Below are 8557 nucleotides of genomic sequence, written 5' to 3' on the forward strand. Positions count from 1 at the left end.
AAAACACCATTGTTAATTTCCTACCACTTTGTCTGTAACTCTGTATTGTGTGTATTGTTCTCATGAGGTTCTGTTGGTTTGTCATAGATGGCTTTGATCAGGTTAAGGTAAAAACCATCTATTCCTATTTTCTGTAGAGTTTTTATCATGAATGCATGTTGGACTTTGTCAAAGCTTTTTCTGCATCTATTGAGATCATCATGTGTTTTTTGCTTTTGGCTCCATTGATATGGTGCATAACATTTATAGATTTGTTAATATTGAACCAACCCTGCATTCCTGGAATGAATCTGACTTGGTTGTGATGCATGATTTTCTTGATGATTTACTGCATTCTGTTTGCTAGTATTTCATTGAGTATCTCTGCATCTATATTCATTAGGGTGATTGGTCTGTAGTTCTCTTTGAATTGCTTCCTTTTCAATTTCATTGAAGAGTTTGAGGAGTGTTGGTATTAAATTTTCTCTGAATTTCTTGTAAAATTCTGCTGTGAATCCATCAAGGCCTGGGCTTTTCTTTGTCAGTAGGTTTTTAATCTCATTAATTAATATGGGGTTGTTCAGGAATTTGATATCGTTTTGAGTCAACCTTGGTAATTCATACATATCTAGGAATCTGTCCATTTCTTCTAAGTTTTCCATCCTATGGGAATAAAAATTTTCAAAGTAGGTATTAATGATCTTCTGAATTTCTGTGGAATCTGTAGTAATTTCATTGTTTTCATTCCCTATTGCATGAATCTGAATTCTTTCCTTCCTTTTTTTGATAAGGTTGGCTAGGGGTTTATCAATTTTATTTATTCTTTTAAAGAACCAGCTCTTTGATTCATTTATTTTTTGTAGGGTTTTCTTCATTTCCATTGCATTAATTTCTGCCCAGATCTTTATAATCTCCTCCCTTCTTTGGGCTTTGGGCTTGACTTGTTCTTTTGTTAAAACTTTCAGGTGTTGCAGTAGGTTATTTATTTGTTGTCTTTCTGTTTTCCTTATTTGTGAATTCACCGCTATAAATTGCCCTGTGACGACTGCTTTCATTGCATCTCACAGATTCTGGTAAGTTGTATTTACACTTGATTTGTTTGTAGGTATTTTTAAATATCTTCTTTCATTTCTTCTGTGACCCATTGGTTGTTTAGGAGATTGTTGTTTAATTTCTAAGTGTTTATGGTGTTTTTGTCGTTCCTTTTGTCATTAATTTCCAATTTCATTGCACTATGGTCAGATAATATACATAGGATAATTTCAAGTCTTTTGCATTTAGGTAGGTATGCTCTGTGGGCTAGAATTTCGTCTATTTTAGAGAAACTCCCATGTACACCTGAGAAAAATGTGATTTCAGAGGTGGTGGGGTTGAACACTCTGTATACATCTACTAAGTCCATTTTTAAACAGCTTTGGTTCAGATCTGTTATTTCCTTGCTGATGTTTTGTCCAGTTGACCTATCTCTTTGTGTCAAAGGGGTGCTGAGGTCCTCTATTCCAATAGTGTTATTAATTATATGAGTTTTCATGTCTGTTAAGATTTGTCTTATACAGTTTGGTGCTCTGATATTTGGTGCATACATGTTTATGATTGTTATCTCCTCCTCTTGCAATTTTCCCCTAACAAATATGTAGTAACTTCTTTATCTCTTTGTTGTTGGTTTGAAGTTTACATTATCTGCAAACAGAATAGCTATACCTGCTTTTTTCTAGGTTCCTGTTGCATGGAGGATTGTTTTCCACCCTTTGATTTTCAGTCCATGGATTTCCTTTTTGGTAAAATGTGTTTTCTGTATACAGCATATCATTGGATTTTATTTCTTAATCCACTCGCCAGTCTGTTTCTTTTGACTGGTGAATTGAAGCCATTTACATTTACGGTTATAACCAATATGTGTTGACTTATCATTTTCATGTTATTTACTTGCTGTTGGCTTCCTGCTTTTTCTACCTGTTTAATTGCTTGCTCTTCTTGATGGTTCCTTTCTATTGTTGTTGTTGAAATTGCAGTCATGTTTTTCTCATCTAGAATATCTTTTAGTACTCTTTGGAGGGTTGGTTTGGCACTCATTAAGTTCTTCAGCTGTTCTTTTTCATGGAAATATTTTATTTCTCTGTTAAATTTGAAGGAAAGTTTGGCAGGGTACATCAGTCTTTGTTGGAAGCTGTTTTGTCTCAGCACCTGTAATACTTTGTTCCAAGCTCTTCTTGATTGGATGGTTTGTGTTGAGATGTCTGCTGTGATACTAATGGGCTTTCCTTTATAGGTAATTTGTTTTTTTTTCTTTAGCAGCTGTTAATATTCTGTTCTTTTGCTGGATATCTGGGTTCTAGACTGTTATATGTCTTGGTGTATTTTTATTTTGGTTGTGGTTAGTTGGAGTTCTGTATGCCTCATTTACTTATATGCAAGGTTCTGTTTCCATGCTTGGGAAATTTTCTGCTATTATTTCTGTAAATATTCTTTTCATGTCATTTGTGTGCCTTCTGCTGTTTCATTGACTCCTATCAGTCATATGTTATTGCTCTTTGCCTCATCCTGCAGCTGCTGAATTGATTTTTCCTGGTTCCTTGTTGATTTTAAGAGATCCTTTCTTTCACAATTGCTAGCTACCATGCTGTCTTCAAAATCTGAAATTCTATCTTACGCTTCATTGAAGCAGTTTTGGCAACTTTCAATGGAAGCTTTGATTTCCTGGATATCTCTTTGAATCTGCTCATGCATTCTGATTCATTTCTATATTTTTCATTTAATGTTTCTGTCCATTGCCTGTGTTCATCTATTTTTTATATGTATCTTCTTTAGATGTGCTGAGCAGTTCTTTCATTATTATTGTCATTTCATTTTTTGCCTCAGAGATTATTTCTAATCTGATCTCTTCTATGGCCTGATGGAGCTTTTTCTTCACTTCCACTGCAGTCATTTCAGCAATTTCAGGAGTGTGTTTACCAAGTTGTCCTATGTCAATGTCTCCTGGACTTGTTCTGAGAAGGTAGAGTTCTTAGATTGCTTTTAAGTCCTTCATCTTGTCATGTTTGATGTTGGTGGTAAAGTGCTCTGTTCCTTTCCCCCTGTCAGCCCAGCAAAGGTCACTAACCTCCCTAATTCTCCTGGTGGTCAAACTTGCCCCTCAGTGGCCACTGGGGTGTGCTGTTTAGTCTGGCTTCTTCTAGCAGATAGTGAAGTTTCCCTAGTTCTCCCAGGTCTCAGATGCCAATCTCAATATTGTCAGGTCAGAGACAATCTGATCCAGTGTCCCCTATCAGCTCAGGGCACAAATATGAACCGGAAGTGGTCTGCACTGGTGGTATGTTCACAGACCACTTGGTCCTGTGACTCCAGGGAGTTCAGGGTAAAAGTAGAGCCCAGACAGGGCCTTAGGGTCTGCAGTTTGTGGACTGCCTGATTCTGTGTCTATAGGCCTTTCACTGCAAGAATAGGAGCCAGAGGTGGGCTGCACTGGCTGTGACCACAGACTGCCTGTTTCCACGCTCCTGCCCAGATGGGAACCCTGGAACCCAGTCACAAATCATGGCTTCAGCAATCTCCTGGAATGCCTGCTCTGGGGCTTCCCGTGTCACTGGGCACACATGGGGGTGTTCCTCTCAAACCCCGGTACTAGCGGGTTTGTGGGTCCCTTGAGACAGTCTCCCATGTGTCCCCAGTGCTTGGAGAGTGGAGACACAGACTGCAATGGCGGCAGCCTTCTGGGATGCCTGCTCTGTTCCTAGGAAGTAGATGGGAGCACTACCTGGTTCTCATAGCATTCAGCTGCAAATGGTGGTGTGAGCAGATTGTGGGCCTCCTGATTCTGTGCCTGCAGCCACTCATGGTGCACACAGGACCCACACACAGGCTGTGCTGGTGGAGATCACGAAACGCCTGCTTCCACATTCCGGCCCAGGCAGAAACCCAAGTTGTGACTTTTTAATCCATTCACCTACTTTCTTCCTTTTGATTAGAGAATTTAAGACCTTTCCTTTAGTTATTGACAGGTAAGAACTTATTAATGCCATTTTGTTGCTTTATACTTATTTTGTGGATTTGTTGCACTTTTCTCCTCTCTTGCTGTATCTCTTCTTGCTTTAGTGATTTTCTGTAGTGGTATACTTTGATTCCTTTTAGAGTCTGTGTACCTCTTATAAGTTTTTGCTTTGTAGTTACCATGAGACTTCCATGAAAAATCAATTAGAAACAGCCTATCCAAGAATAACAATTCAATTTCATACTGCAGGTTTGCACTCTTACCTGTCATTCACCTACATGGACATTTTTGTTGTTGAAATAAAAGTTTACATATTTTTATATTAGGTGCCCATTAACGAAGTGTTGTAATTATATTTTCTAAACTTTGTCTTTTTAACCTTTATCTTAGAATTAAATTTGATATATATGCCACTATTTCCATATCCAAATACTATGAATTTGAATATAGATTTGGTAAATTTTATATTATATTATTTGGTAAAATTTTATATTATATTATTTGGTAAAATTTATATATTGGTAAATTTTATGCTTTCATATGTTTTCCTGTTACTAATTGGTATCCATCCATTTCAATTTTAAAAACTGCTATTGACATTTATGGGAGGTAGGTTTAGTAGTACTGAACTCTATCATTTTTTGTTTGCTGGAAAAGTCTTGATCTTGCCTTCATTTCTAAAGGACAGCTCACCTGGATACAGTATTGTTTGTTGCCAGCTGTTTTTCCTTTTAGTTGTTGAATAATTCATCTCACTCTTTTGTACTTCATGCTTCCTGCTGAGATATCTGCTTGTGGTTCTGTGAATGTTCCCTTATATGTAACAAGTCACATTTATACCTTTAAAAATTCTCTTTGTCTTTGACTTTTGATGGTTTGATTATAATATAGCTCAATTAAGTCATCTTTGGACTGAATCTATTTTAGAAGTGTGACCTTCATGAATCTGGATGTTCTTATTTCTCCCAGGATTTGGGAAGTTTTCAACCTTTAGTTTTTACATAAACTGCCCCTTCTCTGTGTCTTCACTTTATGAAACTCCCATAATGCCATAACTGGTTCCCTTGATGATATCTTATAAGTCTTGTAGGATTTTTTTCTTGTTTTTATTCTCATTTCATTTTATCTTATTGGAAAGAATAAAATCAAAAGATCTGTCTTCACATTCACAAATGCTTACTTCTGCTTAATCATGTCTACTATTGAAGTTCTATTACTTTTGTCATTTCATTCATTATATTTTTCAGCTCCAGAATTTATATTTGATTCCTTTTTAATGATTCTATCTTTTGTTGATTTAATATTTTTCTGACATTATTTTCTTTAGTTTGTTTAGCTATTTGTGTGGATTTTATCTTGGTATTCTCTAAAACAATTAATTTGAATTATATTTTAGATAAGTCTTTTTTTTCTTTGACGTCAGTTCCTTGATACATTTTATGTCTTTTTTTTTTTTTTATGTTCCTACAGACTTTGTTTTGTTGTCTGTATTTTAAGGAGCAGTTACTTCAGCATTTTTGGAGTAGATACCATGGAGAAAATCTTTCATCTATGAGTAGTTGCAAAAATGCTGACTGGCTGGGGTTTGCAATCTCCCATTCCAGGAAACATGCAGTGGCTTGGCCTCTATACTTCTCTGACCACCAAAGTCAATGTTAGCAACTACGCAGGGATCTTTGGCAGGCAGAGTTTCAGATGTGTGTTGCAGCTGTGATAGTGAGATCTGTTGGAATCCTCAGTAGGGAAAGCTGCAGAGTTCCTCCTGTTTTCTGTTCTCCTGAGATGGGAGTTATACCTAAGAGAATCCCTCTTGGCAGATCCAATATGCTGGCCCACACATAGGATCTTGGATGCAGATACATTCTCAGTGGTGTTGGTGCTAGTGTGTGGGTTCCAGATTCTCAGAGCAGAAGAGAAGCCAATCCAATAGTGGACTGAAAGAAAGAGAACCTCTGTACCACTTGGAGCACATGCATACTTCATGTGGAGGTGGCACCAGTATTTGGGCATATTCAGGCCTCTGGTAAGCCTGACTCTGAGTCTGTGGGAAGTACTGAAATACCTTGGCTATAGAAAGGCACACAATAATATCCATGGTTCTATATATAATAAAACAGTATAATGTGCCTAGAAATAATAAAAATCTCATAAATTCGATAAACTATAAATGACAGAAATTTGATTCTCTGTTCTGGAAGCTGGGAAGACTGATATCAAGGTGTCAGTAGATTCAGCATCTGACCTGTTCCACGCAGCATAAGACCTGTTCCACACAGATAGTACCATATGCCTGCATCTTCACATGACAGAGGGAACAAAGCAGCTATGTGAGGCTGCTTTTATCAGGGAATCCAGTCAATCATGAGACTTCTGCTGTCATGATCTAATCACCTCCAAAATGTCCAATCTCTAAGTACAATCATCTTGAGTGTTAAGTTTCAACATACAAACTTTGAGGGAGATACAGACACTCAGATCATAGAATTCTCTATTCTTTTCTGCTGTAATGTCTTCATATTCAGATGACTTTTTATTTCAGTTGTATTTTTATCTGTAAAATGTTGAGTGTTTTTAGTATCCCCAATTTCTCACTTTATCACCTTTTTCTCAACCTTTTTTCTTATTTTTGAATACATTTTTCAAGCACTTTCAATACCTTTGTTAATTTTATCATCTGTTTCACATCTGATATCTTCCTATTGAAATATTTTTATCTCTGGTTGTCAATCATTTCCCTGACCTCTTTATATGCCTACTATTTTTGTACGCTAGACATTGTAAATTTTACATTATTGTAAAAAGTAGTATATTCCTGGAATTTTTTCCAGTAGTGTTGGGTTGTTTTTCTGGAAGACAGTCACCTGATATCCATGTTTTAAAACTTTTTATAAGGTAGATCCCAAAAAGTCTGTGAATAGTTTAACCCACTACTTAAATGACATCCCACTATCTGCTGTTTATATGAGATGTCTGCAATTTAGCTGGTAATAGCATGGAATATGGGAATAACGTGAAATATTCATAACTTTCTGTGAGCTTCTTTTGATGGTTCTTTTTCCAGGCCCTTTGTTAGTGTATTTACGTAGATGCACAGATTAATACACAACCAGTCTTCACAGGATTATTCAAAAAATTTCTCCTGATGTATAACTCTCTCTAATATTTTCCCTCATATTTTTACTACTTTTGTAGCTTCAGTCTCTGATCTATCACTCTCTCCCTCCCTCTCTCCCTTTCTCAATTCAGTAAAATCACTGAACTCTCTTAAGTTTATTTCCTGGGTCTCAGCCTGGAAAATCACTCCAATTACAAATCTAAAATATTGGTGAGATTTATTTTAATTGTTATACTTCTCTCATACCACTCTGTGTTACCTATTAGCCAATATGTAAAAACTGTTGTTTTATATATTTTGTCAATTTTTTAGCTGTTTAAGGTAGGTTAAATCCATTCTCCTTACTGACAAATACTGCCTGACTCAGAACTTTCCAGTTTTCTCATTTGTAAATCCAACACAAAAATAACTATAGCTGCTGTTATATACTCTATTTGCCTATTTTTTTCTCAGTATTGCATTTGAGAACTCCTTTATCCCTCTAAAAAGAAGTAATTAGGTGAGTTGGATGGGAGCACTGGTGCCCATGGTTCCTGACTGCAGGTTCCAGCCACTGGCCTGGGACCTGTTATACTCTGGATGATAAGAAAGAGTAGTTCTTTATGTGGCAGTCAAGCATTGACTGTGCAGTACTATCTGCCAGAGACTGACGTGCACCAAATGTGTTCAGAGCAGTGATTTCATCTACTTTATCCTCTGTGACCTACAAGGTTTATCAACATAAAAGGTTGAACTGACTTAAGAGCAAGCAAGATTTCAAAAAGAAGTATTAGAACTATGAAAGGAAATGGATAACAGATCAATTGAGATGGAAAATAATGTCTTTCATGATGAGGACTGAACAGGTGTAATAAAGAAAATCCTCCCAAAATTAAGGAAAATTCTGAAGGCCTTCTCGAAACCAAGTAGAAGAACCAGAAGCTGTACAGTGGAGCACAATGGCATAGGGAAATAGGAAAAGGTTCAATGACACAATTTCAAACTTGTTGACCTGGTAGAAAAAAAAAACTATTTACTGAAGTCACTAAGAGCATCTTGCAAATCTTCAGTGATTTCTTACACTAGATCTCATTTCTGTGATTTTCTTAAATGAGGAAGTTAAAGACTGGTGTGAGAGGTCTGGCAGATGTATCTTCAGAGAGTGATCTCCAACACTGTGAGCAAGTTTGCTGATACCTAGAGGACAACTTACTTCTCAGGAAGAAGGGCTTGTAATGATCACAGTGGAGACACTAGCATTAGCATTATGTGGCATAGGAAAAGCCTCGCTAATAATAGTGACTATTCTGCCTACTACAGTTGTGTGGAAGAGAAGAAAACATCATAGAAGCCTGACATGGAGAATAATAATCTACACCATCAGTGCTGCACTTTGCTGTTCAACATGCCATCTCACATACTTGATGTCATCTTCTCCAAAAGCTGTGTAACAGCAAATTCTGTTTAGAAAATATCAGCAGACAGAAGTTTACTCA

The 8557-nt window shown here is 36.7% G+C and overlaps 1 protein-coding gene and 1 pseudogene across 9 annotated transcripts in view; both read left to right on the forward strand.

Annotated features, from left to right (window-relative positions):
* The window catches only part of Stxbp5l (syntaxin binding protein 5-like), a 369984-nt gene that overhangs the window by 253651 nt on the left and 107776 nt on the right, over positions 1–8557 (forward strand). The window lies entirely within an intron of this gene.
* Positions 3263–8529, forward strand: LOC102009085 (annotated as a pseudogene).

The sequence above is a fragment of the Chinchilla lanigera genome, unplaced genomic scaffold (genome assembly GCF_000276665.1).
Source record: "Chinchilla lanigera isolate Chin_1 unplaced genomic scaffold, ChiLan1.0 scaffold00026, whole genome shotgun sequence".
NCBI classification, from domain to species: Eukaryota; Metazoa; Chordata; class Mammalia; order Rodentia; family Chinchillidae; genus Chinchilla; species Chinchilla lanigera.